The 12,400-nt window shown below is 45.4% G+C and overlaps 2 non-coding genes across 2 annotated transcripts; both read left to right on the top strand.

Annotated features, from left to right (window-relative positions):
• Positions 1 to 597: 597 nt before the first annotated feature.
• trnat-agu lies at positions 598 to 671 on the top strand. The gene has a single exon. It is a non-coding gene; the product is annotated as a tRNA-Thr (tRNA).
• A 3,690-nt stretch (positions 672 to 4,361) lies between these two features.
• Positions 4,362 to 4,443, top strand: trnas-uga. The gene has a single exon. It is a non-coding gene; the product is annotated as a tRNA-Ser (tRNA).
• The last annotated feature ends 7,957 nt before the right edge of the window (positions 4,444 to 12,400 follow it).

Genomic DNA, 12,400 nt, shown 5'->3' with positions numbered 1-12,400 from the left:
GACAATAGGAAAACCTTCCTTTGATAACTATGACCTGGAGGAATGAGAACCTACTATATCATGACATAGTTGACCTACAATATTATTATTTCTGTGAGAGATCCTACTAGACGTTGGATTATTCAGTCAGGATGGCTGAGCGGTCCAAGGTGCTGCGTTCAGGTTGCAGTCTCCACTGGAGGTGTAGGTTTGATATTGGGGATGTTGTTTTTGTTTTGTTTGTTGTGGTGGTGTAGCTTGGGGGGGGGTGATGAGATAATTGACACAATCATCAGCACACATTTGCCCACTGACTTTCAACAGCACATTCCCTTACCTACTTCACATACGCTCCTTTGGTTGCTTGGCCATTCTCATCAAATATGGCTGCCAGAAATGAGGCAATGAGAAGGAGTGGGCTGGCGTTGTCAAACTGCTGAAGGGAGAGACCTGCCAGGTACTTATACATCTTCTGCAGACTATCTAGTGGATGGGATTGATCCGCCAAGCCTAGGCGAGCTGACCCGTTACTCCCAATACTGCCAGTCAGTACACTGTATGTTTAGCTTATACAAGGTAAAAGACAAATTAAGACTTAACAGGCTTGCTACTTGTGGAGGTGCTGGGGCTTAGTTGGTTAAAGGGCCTGTCTAGTAAACAGGAGATCCTGGGTTCAAATCCCAGCAGCACCTTGTTGATGGAGAGATTACCTCTGTCGGCGTGTCATCATCACCTCTGAGGATGAACCTGGATGTGTGGCCACAAGGAAGTTGGTGTAAACAGCTGAACAGAGTGCAGTGCAATATTGTGCTCTTTGGATACTTTATGTGAATGTAGCCATATCTAAACAACAGAAAAGCATCCAAAATGCAAAGGCATAGAGATTCTTCCTTCAGCTGCATATCCCAATATAGTCAACTAATATCAAATAATAAAAGTATTAATTTTTATTGCAGCAGCATCAAAGATGTTAAAATCAGGCAGTCAGTGCCCAAAGTGCCTTGGCTAGTAAAGTTCATGTTTATTTGACCTCTGACCTCAGTCAGCATCCCATGCACCTGAAACCCCACCCGACAGTGATGTCACAGGGTCCTGGTGTACACCGGGGCCACGTTCAGCCCCAACAAAACAAGGTTTAAAAGCTTTAAAAAATGGGTTCAATCCATTTCCCTTTTGATATTTATTGGCCCTCAAAAGGCCACAACTGGGTAAAATTAAATAATGCTTGTTAATCACTATAGCAAAAACAAATATAGAAAGTCTTTGTAGTGCAGATAACATAAGTGTTGAGTGACAATTAGGCATTGCTGGGATTTGGACCCAGGATCTCCTGTTTACAAGACAGGCGCTTTAACCATAAGCTACAGCGCCTCCTACAGGTATGGCTTTCATGCAAGAATATATTGAGCTAGTGACCAGGGTTCCCACCATCCATCTATCTTTGTTGAGCAGCTCCAGCAGGGGCCCCCAAACTTCCCTTTTCCGAGCGACTTGGGGATTGTGAGGCGTTCCCAAGCTAGGTTGGAGATATAATCCATGGAGAGGCATCCCTACCAGATGTCTGAACCACTTGGTGGACCGAGCTTCACTGGCTCTATAGGGGTGATGAGATGTGGATGATCAGCACCAATGAGAAGGAGTGGGCTGGCGTTTGTGACTGGCCATCTATACCCTTGCTAACAAAGATCACCACTGTCTGCATACATTGGTGTGAGAATGTAAATATTGGCATCTTAAACGTAGGGCTAGTGGCACAATGGATAACGCGTCTGACTACGGCTCAGAGGATTCTAGGTTAGGCTCCTGGCTAGCTCGTAGTGCTGTATAGTTACTAAATCCCTTGTTTGTCATTTCCAACTTCACCCCCTGGACAAATTCTGCAAAGAAAATGTACATCTATAAAGAACCAAATGATGAGTAATTATCGTTTCAACATGTGTGTAAATTCATCTAAGCTTCTCACGGTCACTCAAATACAACAGTAATCAAGCTCTTGCTGTTTTTTTCCTGTTTTTGCTTGCTAATCATTTTTCCTCGAAAAACAAATGTGTCCATGAAGGACAGAATCAGCAGTGCTAGATAACCCATCCATGAAAATTTCATTTGTTAGCCTTAAAGGAAGTTTTTCCTCGCCACTTTTGCACTGTTGCTTGCTCTGGAGGAGACTACTAGAACTGTTGGGTCCTTGTAAATTATGGAGTGTGGTCTATCTGTAAAGTGTCTTGAGATAACTCTTGTTATGAATTGATACTATAAATAAAATTGAATTGAATTGAATAGTCAACAATCAGGGAAAGCGGGAAAATATCAGTATAGTTGATATTCAGAGTTCCCACCATGCTTTCACAACAACAAGGCCCTACTGTTATCAAGTGGCCGTGATCATATAGTGGTTAGTACTCTGCGTTGTATCCGGGTCACGGCAGCTTTGTAAAGCTAGTTCTCTGTTATGCCTCCAAATTGTTCCATCCTCTGCTTCATTTTACATTGATAGAAACTGGACAGCTTAGGGTAAAGGTCCTGCAGGAGGCCCCACATGTTGGACTACAACAAAGATTTGACTGGCTTTCTGTACACTTGCCGACAAAGATCAACACTGTTTGCATAGAATGGTGTGAGAAGCCAGGTACTCCCAATGCTCTCTGAACGTAGGGCTAGTGGGGCAATGGGTAATGCGTCTGACTACAGATAACAAGATGTTAGGGTTGACTCCTGGATAGTTTGTTCTGTTCTTTAGCTATTAAATTACTTGATCCTCATTTCCAAGTTTACTCCTCTAGAAATTGTCTATCACAGTAAATTTACACATATGAGGAGCCAAATGATGCGTAAATATCTTTTCAACATGTGCTAAAACAGCTCTTAATCCTTCAAATTAACTCAAGCACAGCTATCATCAAGCTTTCTCTTTTGTTTTTTTTTAGAATCAACAGTACTAGATAAACTATCCCTGGAATTGTCAGTTGTTACTCATCAGTTAGAGAAACCTAGAAAATAGAGGAATAATTGTGGATCTGATTTCCAATTATGCTATCACAACAACGCAGCGATTTCAATACCAAATGGTCGTGATCTTATAGTGCTTGGTACTCTGCGCTGCGGTGGCTGCAGCAACCTCGGTAGGAATCTGGGTCAAGGCACCTGTGAGAAGCTACTTTTCTGTTGTTTCTTTGAATTACTACATCTTCTGCTTTACTTTAGATTTATAGAAACTGGACAGCTTAGCCTAAAGGTCCTGCAAGAGTCCCCAAATTTTGGACTGTAACAAACGTTTAACTGGCCTTCTATACACTTGCCATCAAAGATCACCACTGTTTGCATACAATCGTGTGAGAATGTAGCTATCGCCAATGCTAAACGTAGGGCTAGTGGCGCAATGGATAAAGCGTCTTCCTACGGACCAGAAGATTCTAGGTTTGACTCCTGGCTAGCTTATACTGTCAACAGTTTATATTCAGGGTTCCCACTATGCTTTCACAACCACTAGGCCCTACAACGTCGGCCTGCAGCATTATAGGACATAGAACAATTTTCAGTCTACATAAATAAGCCTGACAGAGTTCCAGAGTTCCAATTGCTCCAGTTCTTTCTTTGTATTAATACTGGTTCTTAATATGCTTCCACTGGCTCAGATTATGGAAAACAACAAAATAAGTTACCATAGTTATGCAGACGACACACAAATTTACATTACCGTATCGCCAGGGGACTATAGTCCAATACAAAAACTGACTAAGTGCATTGAACAAATTAACGGCTGGATGTTCCAGAACTTTCTGAAATTAAATGAAGGAAAAACTGAGGTGGATGTTTTTGGAGCAAAAGAGGAACGATTAAAAGTCTGCGCTCAGCTTCAAACAACAATGTTAAAAACAACAGACAAAGTCAGAAATCTTGGTGTAGTCATGGACTCTTACCTGAATTTTAACAGCCACATTAAGACAATTACAAAGTTAGCGTATTATCACCTTAAGAATATATCAAGGGTTAAAGGACTTATGTGTCAACAGGATTTGGAAAAACTTGTCCATGCTTTCATCTTCAGTAGACTTGACTGCTGTAACGGGGTCTTTACAGGTCTCCCTAAAAAAAAAATCTATCAGACAGCTGCAGCTGATTCAGAACACTGAAGGCTGAAGACCTTTCTTTTTGATGTTGCTTTTCTTTAAATGGTTGTTCATTTCTCTAATGTTTAATGTATACTGCACTGCAACTTTTGTTTTTGTGTTTTATCAGTTTTTATTTTTTTAGCTCTTTTTTAACTATTTTTGTGTGAAGCACTTTGAATTGCCTTATGGCTGAAATGTGCTATACAAATAAAAGATCCTGGATTGGAATAGGTTATAAGTAATACTCCAAATAGGTAGAGTGCTGCTTTTCTGGTTGTCGTGGCCGAGTGGTTAAGGCAATGGACTTGAAATCCATTGGGTTCTCCCCTCACAGGTTCAAATCCTGCCGTCAACGAAAGCCATCCTTTAACCTCCGTACTAACACTTGAAAATACAAGCTTTTCTCGACTAAATTTTTACCCTCAAAAAAGTGATGCAGTTTACACTTTTGCCCTTTTGCCCACAATATGTAACTATCTTGCTATGACATAGCCTACTCTATGCTAATCATCTAGGTAGATTACTACCCATTTAAAAGTTATTTGATAATGCAGCTGTCATAGTAGGTGTGTGTTTGTGCTGTAGTGTCACATTGTATTGTACAAAGGAGGCTCATTGTTTATTGTTGTCCATATTCATGTTGCCTTTAGATGAGCAATAAGCCTAAAAGCCACAAGTCCATGGGGGAAGGAGAGTGGATGGCAAGGTTGAGGGCGCCTGCCGGCTCAGGGTTTGGCCTTCTGGAGGCCACAGACCAGCCCCTAAGCAGCGGAAGTGGCATGATCTCTATCATAAGGTAAAATATAGCAATAAATAATGATAACTTCAAAAACTATACCATAAAATAGTGCAGATACTATGAATAAAACAAATTACTGTATACGCCGGTCTAAACAGGGTTGTGATTGTTTCAGATTGAGAAATGTCCCATGCAGGCTCGTGGACAGACCACTCTGTTTGGAAGGTCAGTGGCCTGTAATTGTGGATTTCACTGCACTAAGGTTATATTCTTTTAAATAATGTATCATTATAATTAATCTCACATCTCATGTCTGCTGCAATGCTGTTGCTGTTACATCAAGCATCACAATGCTGTTGCTTTAGCAGCCCACCACTCAGCCTCCTTCCTGCGCCCCCCTCCAAGTTTGTCAATGGTGATTAATTTATTAAATAACTCATATTTCATATATATATATATGAAGGACCCCGAGCCATGCCCCGTGTTCTGTGGGGACTCCCGGCCCTTCTCTATCCTCTGTGAGGACCCCGAGCCATGCCTTGTCTTCTGTGAGGGCTCCCAGTCGCTCTTCATTCTCTGTGAGGACCTCAAACCCTGCTGTGAACACCAACATGGCAGAAGCCTGTGTAAGAACAGCAGTGTCTGTTCATTGGCCAGGCTGTTGTGTAAGTTGTGCTAATAATTTGTTGTGGTCTTCTTAACAGGGTGAACCTGGAGGAGTTCACCCAGCTACTGCTGAGGCTGCAGCTTCTTTCTGGTTGCCAGGACAGATGCGGAAAAACATCCCCATCCAAGACCAGAGGTGGATTTCTAACACCATTTTCCACTCTGGCCAACTGCGGCAAGATTTGAAGCTGTGGTATGAACCCCCTGTCCCAGCACTCATATACCAACAGACACCGACACCAGATTGCTTTTTCACCCATCGGCTGATGGTGTGGATGCCCTACCACCTGTGGAAGGTGAGGGTAAACTGCCCTGAGTGTGCGAAGCAGCTGTTGGGCTACAGTGTCCACAAGGGGGCTCAGGAGGTCCTGGACATCAACAGGTATTACCTGATGGTGACAGAGACACTCAGGTGCACTGTGTGTTCTCTGAAGTGCAGTAACAGTTACATGTAGGATGCTTTTCACTTCAGGAAGGTAGGAATAAATAATACAGTGTATCAATTTTCATTCATAAAAGATGCCAAACAATCTTTGCAATCAGATCAAAACTAAGCCTTTCTGTAAGGTGTGAAGAAGAACTTAACAATGATTGTTTATTTGCAATTATTATTTATTGTGTCACTATTTATAATACCCCATTGGGGAATACCCCAAATTCTGGAAAGTGATTTCCAAATAAGGCAAAAAACAGTTTTTAAACTGGAAAACTGGACTAAAATAAAGAAACTGATGGAATATCTGCCTTGTGGACTATTAAATAACTAAAGAAATGTTCATTTTAAAAGACAGTAGGGGGCAGTAAAATGCCTAGACTGGCGGTAGACTTAATGTTCCACAGGTTGACGATTCAAATCCCAGCCCTGGCTTAACCACAAAATTTAAAAACATCAAAAAAATTCTTTAACTGTTCATGGGGGGGGGTAAAATACCTTCATGTCTTCAATTTTTCCTCTTTTTCTCTCTTTTCTTCTTTCTTTTTTCTTCCCCTTCTTCCCCCTCTTCCTTTCTTTCCTTTTGTGATAGGTGGCGTGCAACTGTATGTCAATGATCAAGCTTGTTGCTGTGACCAAGAAACCACCATCAAAATGACCGATACATCATCAGTTGCGGAATTTTCTTGAATACCAAATATTTGAATTCAAAGTTAGAGTTCGATTGACGTGTAAGCTAAATACAATGCACAAAAATACCTTCTGTGGCTTCAATTGAGCTTATTGTTCATTCTTCTCTGTTTTACTGCTGGAGGGGTGAAAGGAATTTGTGGGCTTTTTTCAAGCTTTTGAGGTTGGCGGTTCGAACATGTTGGGAGCATTAAAGAGTTTTTTGCGCCTCTGATGTACAAATGTTCGATTATGGATTACAAACCAGCATTCCGGTGGGTCCCTGGCTCCACAGAGCTGATGCTGAAGTGTTCAGTGGATGCCACCCGTGTAGCTAAGGCGAGCAAGGAGAGGCCTAAGAGTAAAATGGCCAGTAAAGAAAAAGTGGAGGCAGATGCCCAGGCTGTTGTGCTGGAGGGTGGTGGTGACCCCACGGACCCCCGACTGGTGCTCAGCCAGAGTCAGCTCCAGTTTAGCCAGTACCGGAGTCAAACATTCCACTGGCTCCTCTCAAACGACCTGGGGTTTGCAGTGATGGTTTTGGCTGCTCACCGTAAGGAGAGGGCGAGTGGGGTGAGCCTGGAGAGCCCCCACATGGCAAACAAAGAGGCCCTGGACCAATACGGGGGCCTGTTTCCAGAGGTGGTGTCGGCCATCAGGAGGAGGAGGATAGGCGAAGGCTCGCTTGTGGCTCCACAGGAGGAAGACTCCCGGCTGGTGGGCTTTGGGAAGCATGCAGCTCTTACATACAAGGAGCTGTATGACTCCACTGTCCCAGAGCTCCTCAGGTGAACTGTAAAATGATGCTTGTGTTAAATTGTATATGTGTACATATGTAAATGTTCTTTACAACACCTTTATTTGATGCCACATTACATTTAGCTTCTGCTCATTGTTTGTTATTTGTGTGTATGTTTGGCTTTTCTTGTATAAAATGCAGCTGTAATAAGGCAATTAAAGTATAATCTATATAAAGTCTAATGTAAGTGCTAGTATCTCTGTAACCTTATGTCTTTGTTTCTCATCAGCTACAAGCTGTGGTTGAAGGGGGCTTCTTCTGATGCTGGCACCAAACTGGCTGACTTTAAGCGGTATTTGGCCAAGAAGTCTCCAGCCACCACCGTGCAGCAATCGCTGTCCACAAAAGTAGTCATTTTAGGTACTATTGCTCAAAACTTTTTATAACACATTAAGAGAGAGAGATAATATAATATCTGTGTGTGTGTGTGTGTGTCTCTCTCCAGACTCCTCTGAAAGTGGGGAAGAGGATGATGCCCTACTGGTAGAGGCTATCACAGACTTTGAGATGGCTAACCCAGGTACTTGTATGTCAAATATTGCAAAGACAAGTATTATTTGACTTTCCTGCTTGTTTTCCAGTTTATCCTAACTGTTTTTGTGTGAATGTATTTTGAAGCTTTACCAGGAAGCTGTTCTGTTGGAGAAGGTAAAGTTGTAAGGGTTGGTGTGATGTGTCTCGTCCGGGGGTAGCTGCTCTCTTTATGTGTAGTAAAATAGCTGCACTGCTTCATAACCCATCTTAGTATTCATTCCATTCCTGTCTGCCTCATGTGTGCTGACACAACGTCTGTCTGCCTCACTACATCATCTGCTCCTTTCTTCATTCCTAACCTGAACTAGTAATCCTAACACAGCCGCTACCGCTGCTGCTTAGCTTCTTTTAGTTCGTGGTACCATCTGATCATCACTAATGCAATGCTGTCAATCCACAATGCTGTCAATTACATCTAATTAATAATAGTGAATTACAACATAATTAACATTGATTGCATGATAAGTCTTCAGACTTTTAGAGATTCTAACTTTTGTGTTTGCCCCCTGCAGTCTCCAGTGGGTCTTCAGCTTCTACTCCTGCACCTCCCCAGGATCCCCCCGCACCTCCCCAGGATCCCCCTGCCTCTCGGTGGCCTTTGGCAGCCCCCCGGTTACAGCAGCAGGAAGCTTGTTCCCAGGTAACTGTCCTATCTCTGTCAACTCCAGCCCTTCTTAAAGAGATAGCACATTTAACATGACATGAAGAAATTATTGTAACCAGTATCACTTATTGTCATACTTTTTGTGTGTGTTTTGTTTTATAGTTGTGTCTTCCAGAGGCCTGGAAGCAGGGTCTCCCTAGCGAGCAGCATGAGTGGCTGAGTCGGGCCCTATTCATCAGGGCTCCTTCTGGCAAGCCTGTGCTCCAGAAGGACCTCAGGCTCTGGTACCATCCCCCCGGACCGGGCCTGAGCTGGACCCAGCCTCCTGCATCCCCAGCGGCCTTCTTTCAGCGGCCCTTCTGCCTGTGGCTGCCCTACAAAATATTTGGGCTGAAGCTGTCTGCCTCCAGCAGCCTCCAGCCTCCACCACAACTGCTTCCCCTCCAATATTTCATTCGGCCACCACCGCCTCAACCCCAGCCCGTTTCTGTCAGAACCTTCGTTGCATTATGCCCGCCCCTCTGCCCAATGCCTCACCACAGGTTGTTCCTGCCAGTCCCCACATATCTCCAAGACTTTCAAATCCCACTCCTCTGCCCACTGCCTCATCCCATGCCACATTTCTTCCAGTCTCTGTTCCCCCTTCCACAGCCAGGAGACGGAGAAGGATGGAGAGGGAGAGGAGCGAGGCTGTGAAGTAGCAGCCCCTGGGATCTCCTCCACCCAAGCAGAGGGTCCCTTACACTGCAAAGAAAGAAGAGGTTAGTTTCATACGCTGATCCTCTCTGCACTGCTGGACCTTTAAACACATAGCAAAGAAACAAAAGTAACCCCCCTCTTTCACATTTGTGTGTGTGTGTGTTTGTGTCAATGTAGGCTCCCAGTCCCACACCCAGCCAGGTAGCGCGCTGGACAGCCGAGGCTCTGGAGGATGCCGAGGAGACCAAGGCTAATATCAAAAGAGAGCAGGTAGAGTTGTAGTATCAAATATCTTAATATTCTGTAACATTGTGTCACTCAAATGTATAACTTAGCTTTGTGCTATGTCCACACAGACCCCTAGTCCGGCTGACTCTCCAGTCAGGAGGACTAGGAGCAGGAGGAGCAGGAGGAAGAGGAGGAGGAGGACTGTTTTGTCCACCACTGATTTCCACTCGGACCAGCCAAGTCGGGTAATTACACTGCTGGACCTTCAAACACATAGCGAAGGGTCCCGTCAATAGATTCCTGGATAACCTACATATTTAGATTTTTTTAATTTTTACTTGTATGTGTTCCCATGCAGACTCCTGTACCCACCGCAGCCATCATCATCATCTCCTCTGGCACGGAGAGTGAAGATGACTCTGTGGTGGTCATCTCTTCTGACTCTGAACTGCCTGGTCCGAGTCAGACTAGGAAGACAGGAAAGGTAGGAGTAATATGCCGAGATGGTTAATAAAATACCTTATTGTATAGTAGTTTAACTAAATACATCCATAGTGTCAATGTTAAACGTCCACATGCATAGCAAAGTAACCCCGCCCCTTCTTCATTAATGTGTACATGCAGAATCCGTGTACCACTCCCAGCCAGAAGAAGCGCTGGGTCGCTGAAGATCAGGTCAAGAAGTGGAAGAAAACCAAACGTGAGTACAGAGAAATGTGGGTTAGGGTTCTTCTTCTTCACATTACTCTGCTGCCCGCTCAGTGGCACCGGCTCATCTGATACAAACGCTGCTTTTTGTACATTGTCTTGCGCAGCCAGGAAACAGCGGCCCAGCACCATGATGCGGGTGAAGGACTACCCTCCTGTCCCTGAGGGAGAGGAGCTCCCCAGGTCCACAAAGTACCGGAGGAAGAAGAGGGCTGAGGCAGTGGCTGCAGCCAAGAGCAGGGGTAAGGACAAACAGAAAATGCGAAAACCCCCTAAGTCTTACCCTTGCTCCAAATGTGGAAAGCCCAGGCGCCGGTCATCAGGCCACACAACACACAAGGGCATTAACTTCTGCGCCACTGCCTCGGGTCGCTCGGTGGAGGACTTCCTCAGGGACATGAGGAAGAAGGAGGCTCAGCCCAGGGTCCCCCGCACAACAAAGTGGCGCAATAAAAAGAGGGCCCTGGCGGAGGCAAAGGCCAGGAGGAAGGGCTGGCCTTTCCATGAAAGGAAGGCCTACACCTGCCAGCTGTGTGGCATGCCAAAAACAAATGAATATGGGCATGCCAGCAGAAACGGAAAGCGCTTCTGCTCAATAGCCAACAGCGGGAAGAGCCCAGAGCAGTGGCTATCGGAGCAGAGGGCCACGGCCGACAGCTGATTATCTCTTGTAGGTGTCCGTTTGTGTGCCTGTTTCTTTGCTTACTTGGTGTTGAGAAACGCCCAATGTGATGAAGGCTGGGGGCAGGGGTCATTAAGCCACTGTCCAGCTGTTGTAAAAACTGATGGGCTGATATCATTATGTTAACGTTTTCATTGACAGTACTAATGGGCTGATATCATAATATTTACATTGTCATTGACAGTACTAATGGGCTGATATCCTGACATTAACATTGATATTGACCTGTTATTAACAGGTAATGTGCATCAACAGTGTAAATAGTCAGTGAAGTGTATAACAATGTACTGTTGTCTTTTCTTGTCTTACAGAAAATGTCTTTTCATCCTCTTTTCAACTTTGAGCCCTCATCCTCTGAGCTCACCCTTCGCCCCTCTGCAGCTGCAGAGGCACTCACCAAATCCCGCCAGCAGGCCTCTGCCAGTGGCTGGCAGGTGAAGAGGTGCGATGTGGTCGAAGCCGAGGAGAGGGCTAGAGCTCTACAGAAGGGCATCAGCTCGGACCAGGCGGTGCTGGCTGAAAGTGAGCTGCAGTTTGGAAAATACCGCGGCCAAACTATGCAGTGGTTGCTCAGCAACGACGTGGGCTACGCTGTGACCATCCTGGCGTCCCACCAGAAGGAGAGAGAGGGAGGGGACGCCACGAAGACCCCCCTCATGCAAAATAAGGATGCCCTTGCCTCCTATGCCAGGCTGTACCCACCCATGGTGACAGCTGTTGCCAGGGGTAGGTTGTGTGAGGGCACCCAGTCTGCAGGGGGGCTGGACGACACGCTGGTGGGGTTTGGTGTGCACTCGCACCGCACTTACAAGTCCCTGTACAACGCGCAGGACAAAGAGAGTAAAAGGTGAGCACTGTGTGTGTTTTTGAGTGTGTGTGTGTAAGCGTCTGTGTATGTGTGTTTGTCTGTTGATTAAATGTTTTGTTTATTTGCTTTGCTCTACTACAGCTTTGTGCAGCGGCTGCGGCAGAAAACAGTCATGAATGGGTCCAGGATGGAGGCCCTGAGGATGTACGTGCTGGCCCGGGACAAGGAGCCCAAGACCGCACCAGAGCCCACACACATCCTCACACGACCAGGTAACAGCACCGTCTACAACGCCGCCCGGGATTTCCTCCGCATAATACATTCATCAGTGCTTCATCGGTGCATGTTCTCTTTTTATTCCTTACCAGGCGGCTCCTCCTCAGACTTATCAGACGTGGAACTGCTCGCAGCTGCAGCCGAGGTTGACTCTACCTGTAAGTATACATTTTGATGTGAATACCCTTGAAATGCGTGTGTAATGCACCATGTTAACGTTTAAATGTTTTGTCAGGCACGTCCAGGGACGCCCCACCAGCCGTTGGCCCCCCTTCCTCTCACCCCTCCACTGAGCAGCCACTGGAAAGACCAGGACCAGTGGCTCCTCAGCAGCCTGCCTCTGGCAAAGACGTATGTATAATGTGTGTGTTTGTGTGTGTGTCTCTGTTTGTCTGTCTGTCTGTCTATCTGCTGCACATGTAGCTCACTAACTGTCTGTGATGTGTGTGTTTCAGCTGCTTCCCGCC

This window comes from Etheostoma cragini, unplaced genomic scaffold, assembly GCF_013103735.1.
Source record: "Etheostoma cragini isolate CJK2018 unplaced genomic scaffold, CSU_Ecrag_1.0 ScbMSFa_1838, whole genome shotgun sequence".
In the NCBI taxonomy this organism is placed as follows: Eukaryota; Metazoa; Chordata; class Actinopteri; order Perciformes; family Percidae; genus Etheostoma; species Etheostoma cragini.
Note: the sequence above shows the minus strand (reverse complement) of the source record. Positions and strands in the feature narration are given on the sequence as shown.